The following is a 14564-nucleotide window of genomic DNA, read 5'->3' as shown; positions in this document are numbered from 1 at the left end:
CCTTAAAAACATAGTGATTGGCAGTTGCCAATAATTGTATCATTGGCCTCTGTAAGTTTTTAAATACAATGATTGGCCACCTTTCCTATTAACATGAAGTTATTAGAATTATAGGTATAACTTGTACTTTTTTGAAAGCAACAGAGGCGACACTGGTGGCAAAATAAAATGTTGAATTTTCAGTTATTGGCCCCTATCGTTGTACAATGATTGGCCGTGGCCAAAAATTGTAATTTAAGGTTATTTAACATTTTTACATAAACAGACTTATTAAAAACAAATATTTAAGTGTTGTAAAAAATGTTTGATAATATTTTACAATATTTTTGAAAACTACAGTCATTGGCCTCTTTAGCCACCATGGCCAATCATTGTATTTTCGTACAATTCAAAGAGGGTATTATTGGCCTCCCAATAAATTAAAAAAACGTTATATTTTTAAATAAAAAACTATTTTATCGTGTATTTGTAACCACTGCAAGTTTATATAAGAACAAATTTTCTTAAAAACATATTTTTACACTAAAAAATTTCTAATCTTTTATTAGGGTACACTACTGATCACCATAGTATTCTTTGCTGTCAAACTTTGTTTTCAGAACACGTAAATAAATAATTAAATTTAAATTAATAATGAAGGACCAGATAATCCCGACTGAAATGATCGCAGCGTAATTGTGTGAAGTTTATTAAGCATAAATTGAAAAATGATTTGATGTTAGTTCTTTCTTATTATATTTATATTTCATCAAGACGGCCAACCATTGTAGGGTGGCCAATCATTGTACCGATTACCCTACTATGAAAGTTAGTTGAAATAGCTAATGTTTTTAGTGACCAAAATTTAAAATTTATAAGTTAATTTTACCAACGAAGCTTTGTAATCACTCTAACGTATCCATGCGGTTGGTAAAATTTTTTATAAACGGGTACCAAGTTTTTTTGGGGCAATTAGTCATTTTTTATTGATAACGGTTACTAATTCATTTAATGAACGAATTGGCATAGTTGAAATAGTCAAAAATGACTAATTCAGATTTAAAGTTGTACTGGCTATTTGTAATTTACAAGAGGCCATTTAAACTAAGATTCTATTTATAGAGATCAAAAGTCATTTAAAAAAAGAAAATCGTATTAAAAGGAGCAGTAGAGCAATATCAAAACAAACATCTTTACATGAAGTCCATTAATTTTTCAAACACGCAATTTTCAGCAAATTGAAAATCGAGAATTGGAATTAGTATAATGTAGTCGTGTAGTTTCTGTATATAGATTCCAGAATAACATAAACATGGCCATATTGAGGATTTATAAATAAACTCACGGATGTTTGCGGTGCATTCGTTTCGGTCATTGTACTCGCGCAGAGTAGGTATTGCAACCGCACTCCACTATGTCATAAACGTAATGCAAACCTTTCTTTTATTTTCAGTAGTTTCTTCAATTCTATATGTATACATATATATATATATATATATATATATATATAAATGTTGGACGTTCTGCGAAAATGTCTATGGAATGTGTATGGAAGAGGTCAAGGCTCACTGACTTTCAGTAATTGGTGAAGGATAGAATGGATCTTGCATCACGTGCTCAGATCACGCATCTGTCCATAGTGTGTGATGTTTTCACGTATGTATACATACTACACTAAATGTACATAACATGAATCTACACAACAGTATATATATATGCACATGTAGCATTTTATATGGTCACTCTGTGTGAGTAAATACTGTAAACTTAAACCGTACTCCCCTGAACGCATTCCAACACGCGGAATTCCAATCAGGGACGTCCTTCTCGACTTCATCGGCTGAAAGCAATAATTAAGGCGTAAACCAAACAAACGTCATATGTGCGCGTCTATTTACTTCTTCAAAATGAAAAAAATATTTATTAATAAAATTCTAACAATTTTTGGAACTAGACCCACACAGCACCGAAAATTTGATAAAAATTTATTAAAGATTTACTTACAAACTTTGCAGTATTTAATTGCAAAATTTAGTGAAAATTGTCTAAAGATTTAAATGTCACACACTTAAATAAATGTTTCGCCTAAAAGTTGACTGAAAAGAGTGACGCTAAATTTAGCCCATTTTTCGGACCACGCGAATTTTGCAATCAAACATATTCTAAAGTATACTTCATGTGAAGGGATAATAATTTTATAACTATTTTGAGTGGAGCATATTCTTTGTTTTTTGGATATATAGTGTTAAAATTGGGTTTTAGAGGGGTTAAAGTACCAAAAATAAAATATGCTCAGAATCGCCTGAAACTTTTTACTCGGAGGTTTTTGGGGTCGCTGATAACGAATCCGACGTCAGTTTTTCAAAACTCAAATTGGCGGATCCAATATGTCGGACGACTTTTGAAAAAATTGAACGTATTCGTCTGAAAACAGTTACTTAGGGAGTTTTCCGGGTCTCTGATTACGAATCTGATGTTAGTTTTTCAAAATTCAAAATGTCGGTCTCTGATAATGAATCCAATGTTAATTTTTTAAAAATTCAAAATGGATGAAAATTAAAATTCGCACTTAAAAATCACTGGAAACTACTTTCTTAAGAGTTTTAAATAAATTAAGTTTATTAAAAATTCGTACGCAATATTGGATCCGACATTTTGAATTTTGAAAAACTACACTGAAAAAAAAATTTATTTGTTTCAAATACTCGATTACTTGACTAATATCAAATAAATATTTACTTGAACAAAATAATTTTTATTTGAATTGAATACATTGTATTTGAACCAATAATTTCTGCATTTGAAACAAATACGATTTAATTGACTCAAATAATAATTATTTGAAATAAATAAATATTTATTTGATAATAGTCAAGTAATCGAGTATTTGAGTCAAATAAATTTTTTTTCAGTGTAACATCAGATTCGTAATTAGCGATATTGGATCCGCCATTTTGAATTTTGAACAACTGACATCGAAATTTAACTATAAATATTTAAATTCAAATTTCATGAAAGTTTTGTCGGGAAAATTGACTGAACATTTTAAATTAAATTTTCGTCGTGAAAATGCTCTAAATATTTATATTAAATTTTCGTCGTAAAAATTCACTAAATTTTTAAATTAACTTCTTGTTAATTTTTCGAGGCAAAAGTTGACTGAAAATTAAAATTGTATTATGATGAATTATTTTTTTGAAAATATTTGTAAAAATAAAAAAAAAATTGGTTTTGAGAAATTATTGTTCAGTTAATTTTCCTGGTCAAAATTTCACAAAATTTCAATTTAAATATTTAGTCAAATTTCGCTACAAAACTTTCACGAAACTTTAATTTAAATTTTCAGTTAACTTTTAGGCGAAACGTTTATTTAAGTGGAACATTTAAATCTTTAAACAATTTTCACTAAACTTTGCAATTAAATACTGCGAAGTTTGCAAGTAAATTTTTAATAAATTTTTAGGAAAGTTTCGGTACTACACATGTGGGATTGAATATAAATTAAATTTGAGAATTATTGTAAAATAAGTTTAAACACATCAAATCTTATTATTATATGGGACAGAAAAGAATATTGATTATTGAAAAAATATTTATCAAATTATAAATATTTATTTGTAATTAATTTTTCTATCTCATCATTTTCAAACAATAATGACATTACTGTTTCCCCTCTGTTTTGACGTTATTATCACTATATAAAAGTTTGATTGAATTTGACAAGATAATAAATTTTTTTTTCAATCCATGTATTTTCCAATTTAACGCCATTTCTGCGGTTTCAGCCTACTTGCGGAAACAAATACGGAATTCGATATAATAAAACATTAAATTATATATATTTGTAAATTGTCAGCAGTGGAGATAAAAAAAATTGTAACGGTATAAAGAAATCAGTGAGAAGAAAATAAATTATTGAATACTGTAAATAAAGCGTTTAATTAAAAGTTTAAAAAAGACGTTTGGATTAAAAAATATACAAATTATAAATTTTTTTATTCAACCGGATGTTGTAATTATCAAATTATCGACAATATCGAGTCTTACACTTTATACTGATTACAATTCATGAAATTCTTATTTACGAAAACATATTTATTCTAAAATCGGTTCTTTTCCTGTATATGTATATAGAATTCAATTAAAATAATCGCCTATATAAGTAATAAAAAACAATTTAAGTCTTCATTTTACAAAACCAATGAATTTTATTTGTTTTTTCTATAAAAAAAGATAAAAAGTAGAAAACAGTTAAGTTGTATATTTTGCAATTCTAAAAATTGAGAATTCACATGTGAGAGTTGCTCAACTCTCATGAAAATACAATTTTCACATTCACTTTTTTTCTAAATACATACATGTACGAATTTTTCTTACGGAGTTAGATCACTAAAATTGGTTTTTTCAAAATTCACTATGTATTTTCTTAGATTTTGAGTTATAAATTCAGAAAAAAAAAGTTTTTTTTGTTATAGGGTAAGTGTACCAATTACGGCGTGTTCATAAAAAAGAACTATTATTACTTATTATATTTAATATACCTGTTGCAAAATGATTAAAAAAAATTATTTTAATCTTTTTTTGATACAATTATACTTATAAAGATATACAGATTTAAACAATTATTAATTTAATTATAATTTAATTATTTGAGATCAAATTTTTTCCCTCGCCGTAATTGAAATATTTTTAATATTTCCATTGGCTCCAATTTCGGCGGGCAATGATCTTCAAAATACACGTAATTTTGGTCGCCGAAATTGATACAAACGCGCCGTAATAGAAAATTACTGTATTAGTTTTAATTTCTTATATTTATTTAAATAATCGATTTTTATAAAGTTAAGACATTTTTTTAAACATCTAAATAACATAACCTTTTAGTGTAATAAGTCTGAAATTGAGTTTATACAATAGAATTGTCGAATTTTCTATTTTAAAGAGGTTTTGACTCGAATCGGGCAGCAATTAGTACATTTTATACCCTATGTCAACAACTAAAAAGATTTTTTACCGGCAAATTTATGTTTAATTATAGAAAATCAAGGTCAAAATTCAAAAATTTTTTAAAACGAAATTCACCATTGGAAAGAGCATGAAAAAACCTTCAAAAAACATACCTCTGCCAAAATTTTTTTTATTGCATTTATAGACAGAAAAAATTCAAATAGTAGACGGTGTCAAGGAAAACTGATAAAATTGATCCCCCTCTATCTCGCCTAAAATTTCAAAAAAGTCAAAAATTTTTTTGGCGATATTTTACTATCATATAGGACAACAATTTCCCCAAGTTTCACTTTTTTCGAGAAATCAATTTTTTAACTTAGGACATTACACGTAAAATGCCTCATAATTGAATTTTTAATTCATTTCATTCTGTTCTCGTAAAAAAAAACCTGATTTTCAGTCATCACAGTGGATAGATTTATTTTCTGATAGCAAGTATATTCGTTTTCACTAATAAACGATTTATATATATTAAAAAGAAATCATCGATTATTAAATAAACTTTTATTAAATGATGATTATTTTAATAGTAAATTGTTTTCTAATACGATAATAAGTTTTTTAAAGAAATCTGTATAATGCTAGCAAAAATGTATGATTAATACTGGCCGTTTTGCACAGAGTAATGAAACTCAAAGGTTGGGCACAGGGATGTGTTACATTTCACATACGCTACATTTGGGATGTTCAACTCTCTAATTTGGTAACACATCCCTGTGTACAACCTTTGAGTTTCATTACCTTGGTGCAAAATTGCCAGTTATGTATGTGAAAAAATGAAAAAATTGTATTTTCAATATTCGGAAGAATGATATATGTTTTCTTCGCGTCGTGTTTATAATTACAATTACAACAAAAATTAAATATTTATGTATATCAATTACAACTCCATTGTGTTTTTACTTAAATAAAAATATTTGATGTGTCATTGATCCTGTCATCGTGTTGTTTTCCCTACCATTTACCAAAAAACATAAAAGTTATGAACTAAAATTTTTTTTACATTCTCATCACATGAGAAGGTATTATTTTTTTTTAACCAGATGAATCTAAAAACTTCTTTTTCAGTGCGCCCGTTTTTTTTTTTTTGAATCTCAGCGATGAATATTGATTGCAATTCTTTTGAAGTTTTCACGTTTACGGAATCGTAAAGCATTAATTTGTCAGCTTAGAAATTTTAATGAGCCTTCGTGGTGTTCATGACACGAATAGAATTGGAGCAAGAGCTTCGTAAACGACCTTTTGCGGACGAATTAAGTCCGATAGGCCATATAGTGTTTGTATCCCCCCAGAGAATCAAGGCACTGAATCTAAATTCTATAGATATATACCTTTAACTATATTATGTATAGTTAAACAATGTGAAGCTTCTGAGGCAAAAAAGAAAAAAAGAAAATTGTTCCGCTTATAAGAAAATTAACCTTTTTGTATAAAATACTCTTGCGATAATTTGTGTTTCGTGTAAAATTTTCCGTTGTATTGATCATGATCTGAGTGAGTCCATTAATAGCAAGGGTGCGATTTGTTTTATTCTCGCGTAGAGTGCGAGAAGACTCACAGGTGCAAAACCAACAAGGTTTTTAGTGACGCGTTTAGTATATACTTTGTACTTCACTTGAGTCTTAGAAACATATATATATAATATATATATATGATTACATTTCAAAAGCAATTGACTCGGTTTAAATACAATTACGTGATATTATACACACGCTTGCGAGATGAATAATAATTTCTATCCATTCATATATATATATTTGAATAATTTACATATAAAAAAATTCAAATTGACTTTTTTCTTAGCTATATATATATAATTAGCCAAAAAATTTATGAAACACCCGTTTCCCGAAATTTATGAATTCATTAAATGTGATTATATCTTATAAAATATATGGTAATGAATTAGAAGACAGGAATATCAATCCTTATATACTCAAAGTTTTTGTAATTCTTTTTAATTCGGAGTCTTATTATGTTTCCTGGATCTATAAATATTACCAACTAATTTTTGTTTTGGTCTATACCTTTTTTTTTAAATCTATTTATGTATTTAAATTTTACACGCGCGTTAAGAAATGATTTTCAATGAATATGGATTACAATGTATATTATGTAAACTGTACGAGATGTTATGATTATTACACCAGCACAAAAAAATTAGATTTTTTCTAACCTCAAAAAACATGGATTCTATTTATAGTAGACAAATATAAAAATTTCACAAATTCAGATGTTTAAATAAAAAAAAAATATTGGTAAATAAATTTAAAACAGGTAGAGTTAATAAATTTAAAACTATATTGTAAATATTTTCATATTTATTATATATAAAAAAGATGATTTTTTTTTTTATTGAAACCTATAATGGATTTAATAAATTTAAATTTATTTCACATTGATATTTTACGATAATTTTCTTTTACTAATTATTCTGTAAAATTTAAAATAAAATTTGACTTACTGTGAGGTAGAACATTAAACAAAAAAATTTTTTTTAACCATATTTCATTTTTTATATTTAACTTTATTTCATGAAATAAAGATAATAATTTTTCTATACCATATAATCGCAGCAACAAAATAAGTTGTTAATAGTTATTTGAAAATTGCATATATGTACGTTCTCCTTTTCATGAATGTAGAAAGCGTGTAAAATTACAAGAAAGATAATTGTTCACAAGAATCATGGCCAGATGGTTTGGAAAAATCATGTTCAGGTTTTAATCGAAATATTAAAATTCTAATATATTATTAATAAATGACATTAAAAAAAAAAATTAATTCAGTCATAAAAAATTTATATAATATATGTTTCAGTGAACAATTTGTATTTTGCATATAAGGTAAATAATATATATAGGAAAAAATTTAAAAATAATTTAAATTATTATTATTATTATTATCATTATAGTTTCTTTAATTAGGAATTTTTTTTCAAAAATACTATTATAATAATTTTACGAATCCGTTAGCATTTCGTTAGCAGATTTATATCTGCATTCATTTGTTTGTTCGAGAAAGTTTGTTTGTGTACGTTATATATTGTCATTTAAAAACGTCAAACTTTGCAACGGTAGTTATGTAAAAATTACCAGAAATTATTCTTTTCCTGCTTTTCTTTTGTTTTTATTTTATAAAAATTTTTGAAGCTATTTAGAAGAGATTTTTTTCAATTTCTAAAGATGCATTTAAACAATTGAAATTATAAATTAATAAATAGCTTTATTAAATTATCGGAAAAAAAATAAATTAGATTTAATTGAATTGAATTGGAGAAAGCTGAATGTATTTATAGATTTGCTACAGATTTTCAAAAAACTATAAATTATTCAAAAAAAAAAAAAAATTAAAAACTTATAATATTTTTTAAATTTTCTAACAAATGATTACTTTTAATCTTTTTAAAAATTATTTAATTTTTCCTAATTTGTATTAAATTGTAATTAAAAATTCTAATTTTATAAAAATATGTTTTTTTTTGTTTAAAAAATAAAAAAAATTTTTTTAACTTTTCTAATTTTTTTTTAAATAATTCATATTTTTATAATTTGAATATTTTTTTAATTCGGAAATTATTTAGAAATAATTCGCAAAAATTATTGAATTTTTTTTTAAACAAATTTTTTAATTCTAAAAATTTTTTTAAAAAATTACATCGATTATGTAATGTAATATTTTCTACGTGAATAATCATTTAAATAAGTTTAAAAAGCATATTACTAAAAAAAAAAAAGGAAAAAATTTTAGTGTTATCGCAAATTTGATAAAAATTGTCAGTTATGAGCGGTGAAGCCTATATTCCACAGTAATTGTTTAAAATTTGCGGTTGTATATGTTTAAAAATTATTCAAATTTTTTTAAATAAAAATTGCTTTAATTGTTTTTAAAAAAATAACAATCTTCATGCATTTATAATTTTCCCAATAAATATAAATAATAAAAATGAAATAAGAACTATTGATAAAAAATTTTGAATTTTTTTTTTTCAACTATTCAGCAAATCATTAATCGATCATGTAACTTGTATATATATTATAATATTTCCTGGTATTGGAAACGTCAGATGAAGTATAGACGGACATAGACTCGTTTGGCGCCAGTTTCCCTTCATTTAAGTGTAGCCAATGATGGAGTGCAACTGTACTCACCAAGTACTCATGCAGTACTCACAGTTGTACGACCTTTCCCACCCAATCACCCAAAGAGGCATTGCCAACCTACCTGCTCGTAAAAACAAAAAAAAACAAACAAAAATAGCCCAGTCTCATGGACCACCCTTTTATTGTTTGTAAATAATAATACGCATTATAGCGCGAAATATCAAGGCGATGATTCTTTTATTATCGTTTTAGTAATTAAGATTTAGAGTCCGAGGTTCAAATATACATTAAAAATCAATCCAGACTCGTTTTACATTCCACTGTGTTATCTCTTTAGTGAAGAGAGCAGACACGCTCTAAAACCAGTAAAGTATCAAGAAAATTTTTTTCAAATTTTCAATTATTTTGCATTTTTTCAAAACTGTATTTTTTTCTTACAAATCAAATTTTCAACTTTTATTTTGCCACATTTCGAAAATTTGATTATAATACACACTGACTTGATTTTCGGTCAAATAAAACGTGTGAAAAAATATTTTAACAAATATTTCCATATGAGAATAAAAAAAAATTGTCCTGACCAGAGATCGAAAACTACATTGTACAGCACTGTATTGAAACTTGCCGCTCCTTTCAGTTGGCAAGACTGCAAGCCAGTCCTCAGTGCTCCGTGCGGCGAAAGACAGCAAATGAGTCTCGACTCGACTTTTGCCTCGATACGTAGAGTTCTATGTCTCAAGTTTTTTGACATTTTAATCGCGTATCTATTCGAGAATTAGTCTAAAAATTGTTTTCACATCACCGCTAATCGTGAGTGTTTTATGTGTTGTGTAAATTAGTGTGTGAAATTGACGGGCAGTGAAAATAAAAACGTCATTAATAGTGAAGCAGTGACAGCCCTGGCGAGGACAACCGTGTCAGCCATTTGGAAAGGATATCGCGTGTTTATAGTGTTGTGCACTTTTGTCTGTGTGTGACGAAAAAAAAGCAAGGCCAAGCTTGAAGCATGCTAAAATCCTGATCAAACAAAAATATGCTCCAAGTGTGAGGTGAGCCTGAAAATATTATTTTATATTGCATTTTGTGAATAGAAAAAGAAAAACGCCTCCATCTCATCCGTCGGTTCTACACGACTCAGGCGCCAGATTGATTTTATGAATGCGAATTGTAAGGGGTGGAATCCAATTGTCAACAGTCTGGCACACCCATCGCGTCAAATACTATTTGTCGTACAAACAACCACGCGGATCTTTTTTTTCTTTTAATACTTATTTGAAATTATTTCAAAATTTTAGTGTGTGTTGAAATCAAAATTTACATTCGCGACGATGACGATTCAATATATCGTTCTGAGTCTGATCCCGGAAATTAGCGATTGCTTCAAGTGCTCGCAAGTTGTTAACAATTGTTCGCAAAGTCTTTTTAAGTGTTTCTAGTGTTCTGCATCCGGATTATATGCTGTGACCTTAAAAATTCTATTAAAAATAATGCCCCTATTTAATCAAGAGATTGTTTTTTAATAATCAAATCAAATCTAAAATTTGCAAATGACATTTTTTTACTCGAGGTAAAATTTTTAATTTTATTTCTAAATAGAACACAAGGAAAATGAATTTTTAATTCTTAATTAAATGTTGCGAATAATTTTATTTGACATTAAATTCCCTGCTTTTTTTCAATTTTTGAAAATTTGCATTTTTCCAGGGGGAAAAAGAGTATTTTTTTTCATTGCAATCAAATATTTGTGAAATTAATAGTTAAAATAATTGATTTCCACGTGAAATCCAAATAGAAAAGTGTTTTTAATGGGTTTTTAATAAAGAATGTGAATACGCATAGTGTTTCATTTATATTCGTTTTTTTTTTAAAAAAAGCTTTGAATTTCCACTTAACAGAAGAGTGCAGAATAATCAGTGAAACGAGTGATCAGAGTTGAGAAAAAAAATCACAAGAGAGGAATGCCATAGCCTAGATTCCATTCAGAAGCCCCTCTCGACTTTCACATTGTACAAATGTATATACACCTGTCTCACCTATTTTGTACCTGTCCACTCACACCTCGACAATGCCAATTCTCAGTTGCAAAGTTTTTTTTTTTTTTTTAAAAAAAAAAGGACAATTTTTCGCGAGATATGTAATTTGTCAATTTTTTCACAATTGACAAACAAAATATTGAAATTAATTTCCAATAAATACAAATACGCATTTAATCGGTTGGTATTTATAATTTAAATGAAACCTAATTCTGCAGCATTAAAAATATTTGATAAAATTTACAATTGATGCAAAATAAATTATTTTTTTAACAAAAAAATTTGTAAGAAATTAAATTATTTTTGTAACAAAATTCTAATTATTTGTATTTTTTTTTCATATTTGTAAGATTTTCTATGAGTACGAATTTTGAAAATTTTCCATTATCAGTAATAAGTGTTATCTTGCAAGCATTTACGTCTATATTATATGATAATTTGAAGAATTTACTTTTTTACGGATATATTCAAAGAAGTAAAATAATTTATATTTACATTTGTGAAATTGAGACACGTGTTTTAGTATATAAACATTCGACTGAGAATGCTGAAAATACGTGTTCTGATTCTCACGCGGCTAACATGAGAAAAATAGTTATTAAACCTAGAGATTCTCATTGTGTTAACTAAGCATGACTTTATTATTCCTAATTTAACGAATTTTTCACTATTTTCCACTGTACTTTTTTTTTATTACACTGAACCTTTTTTTTTAAGTGTAAAACTTTTTTTTTTTGAAAGTGTTGAACATTTTTATTAATACCAATTTTTTTTTTTTGTATAACTTTTTTTTAAGTACCAAAAAGTTTTTATGTACTCCAAATTTTATTTTCATGGTCGGAACAATTTTTTTTTTAATCTACTGAATGTTTAAACGAACAAAATTTTTATTTGATCGTTAAAATTCAAATTTATTCTAAATTATTCTGTCACTTGTGAAATAATTAATTGTCGTCACAAAAATTTTGTTTTATGTGTGTGTGTGTGTTTTCACTTTCGTCTGCAAAAGTGTTTTATTTAAATAAACGATAAAAATTTCATTCTTATAAATTTTCAAGTATGAGTAGAAATTTTTTTTTGTATAGTATTTTGGAAATATATATTTTTTTTAATATATAGTCGTAATAAATTTTCAAATAGTACGACTGTATAATTTATGTTGTAAATTGATTTAAATATGTATATTTGAATAACTATTTTATTGTAGCCGTAGTGATTATCGTTCAATTTATTTTGTATTTCCTGTATTTTTTAAGTAGCTGTATAGTTAAATTGTTTATGTTCAAAAACAAAAATTTATAATTTTGTCCGTTTTAAAAATTTTTAAAAATATCTATCTATCTGTTGTTATTCATTAATATTTCACGTGTAAATCTGCGCATCTTTCATTTTAATACCTGTATGTCGTAATTGAAGACACGGAACGAAGTCTTTTAACCTAATTAAAAGATTATATTGATCAGGTGAACAAAATTTTATGTTTTTATAACTCTAAGCTTCATTTTTACTTTACATAAATCAACATTTATTCACTGTCTAAACGAAATTCAATTATATTAACAGGCCTCGGATTCTTTGACTTTTTCCGACTTTTTTTCAAAAATACGACATTTTTCGACTAATTTTAATAAAATGCGACTTTTTCCACTTTTTTTACATTTTTCCAAAAAAAATTTTAAACAAAATACGTATTTTTTTAGTATGTATACAATGCAGATCTTCTTCAGATCTTCTTTATTTAAATTATTTAACAAATTTTTAACTAAAATTTTTCTCTAAATTAATTATTTCTAATAATTTTAATGAAATTCATCACAAATTCAATTATCTTAAACTATTTTTCAATTAAAATTTATATGAAATTTAATAATTGTTTACAATTTAAAGAAAAATTAGCAAATAAAATTAAGTACAAAAAATTTTTAATTCAAAACCAACTTAAAATTTTAATTATTTGCAAAAAATTCAATTTAAAAGGTTCTAAAAATTAATTATTTCTAAAATTTTCCATCTAAAATTTTTTGAAATTCAATTATCTCTAAAAATTTCAATTCAAAATCAACTAAAATTCAATTGTTTTAAAAAATTTCAAATCAAAATAAACTCAAATTCAATTATTTTTAAAATTTTCAATTCTGAATTAATTAAAATTAAATTTTTTTCAAACATTTTAATTCAAAATCAACTAAAATTTAACTAAAATACAATTATTTTCCAAAATTATAATTGAAATTCAATTATTTAAAAAAAATTTCAATTTAAAATCAACTAATTTCAATTATTTTGCAAATTTTCAATTCAAAATCAACTAAAATTTAATTATTTTCCAAATTTAAATTCAAAATCAACTAAAATTTAACTAAAATTCAACTATTTTCCAAAATTGTCAATTAAAATTTAATTATTTTCAAATTTTTCTATTTAAAATTAAATAAAATTCAATTATTTTGCAAATTTTCAATTCAAAATCAACTAAAATTCAATTATTTTCCAAATTTAAATTCAAAATCGACTAAAATTGAACTAAAATACAATTATTTTTCAAAATTTTAATTGAACTTTAATTATTTTAAAAATTTTCAATTCAAAATCAACTAAATTTCAATTATTTTTTAAAATTTTAAATTAAAATTTAATTATTTGCAAATTTTTCTATTTAAAATTAACTACAATTCAATTATTTTCCAAATTTTCAATTCAAAATCAACTAAAATTCAATTATTTTTCAAAACTTCGATGGAAATTCAATTATTTTCCATTATTACAGAATTAATAAAATGAATTTAATATCTAATAACATTAGTTATTTAAAGTAAAATATTTATTAACCTATTAAATTTTGTTAAAATTGAAAAAATCGACTTTTCGACTTTTTTCGAACATAAATCAACTAAAACGACTTTTCTTGTGCCTTAAAGTCAATCCGAGGCCTGATATTGTCAAATTATTATTTTTCTCTTTTATATATAGGTGTATGTGTAGAGATTTTTTCTTTCATTTAAATAATTGCTTTGTAAAGGTCGCGATCCAATGAAACTTGATAAGTCATTCTCATAATTCTTTTTTGATTAATTTGGACAATGCTTTTTATTAACTATTTTTTTCATTTGATTAAAAACTTGAAAGATTAATTGTTTTATTTTATTCAATTATTGTGCATTTTATTAAATTTTTCTAATAATTAAATTAAATATTTAATTTATAATTCCACAGAGCTAAGAGTGATTTTTTTGTATTTTTCTTTTATTTCTCATTTTTTAAAATAATTTTCTCTTTAGAAAAATGTTTGTAAATCTGAAATTGACAATTTTTTTAATTTTTTTTTTTTTTTTTGCTGAATTCAAGTTAAAAAAAAATTTTCAACAATATTATTAAAGAATTATTTAAATAAATTAATTTATTTAATATTTGGTTTATCTAATAGAAATAATAATAATGTGTA

Source organism: Leptopilina boulardi, unplaced genomic scaffold (assembly GCF_019393585.1).
Source record: "Leptopilina boulardi isolate dan_hultmark-lab unplaced genomic scaffold, ZJU_Lbou_2.1 LbouV2_342, whole genome shotgun sequence".
In the NCBI taxonomy this organism is placed as follows: Eukaryota; Metazoa; Arthropoda; class Insecta; order Hymenoptera; family Figitidae; genus Leptopilina; species Leptopilina boulardi.
The sequence above is the reverse complement of the archived record's forward strand: the minus strand, read 5'-3'. Positions refer to the sequence as shown.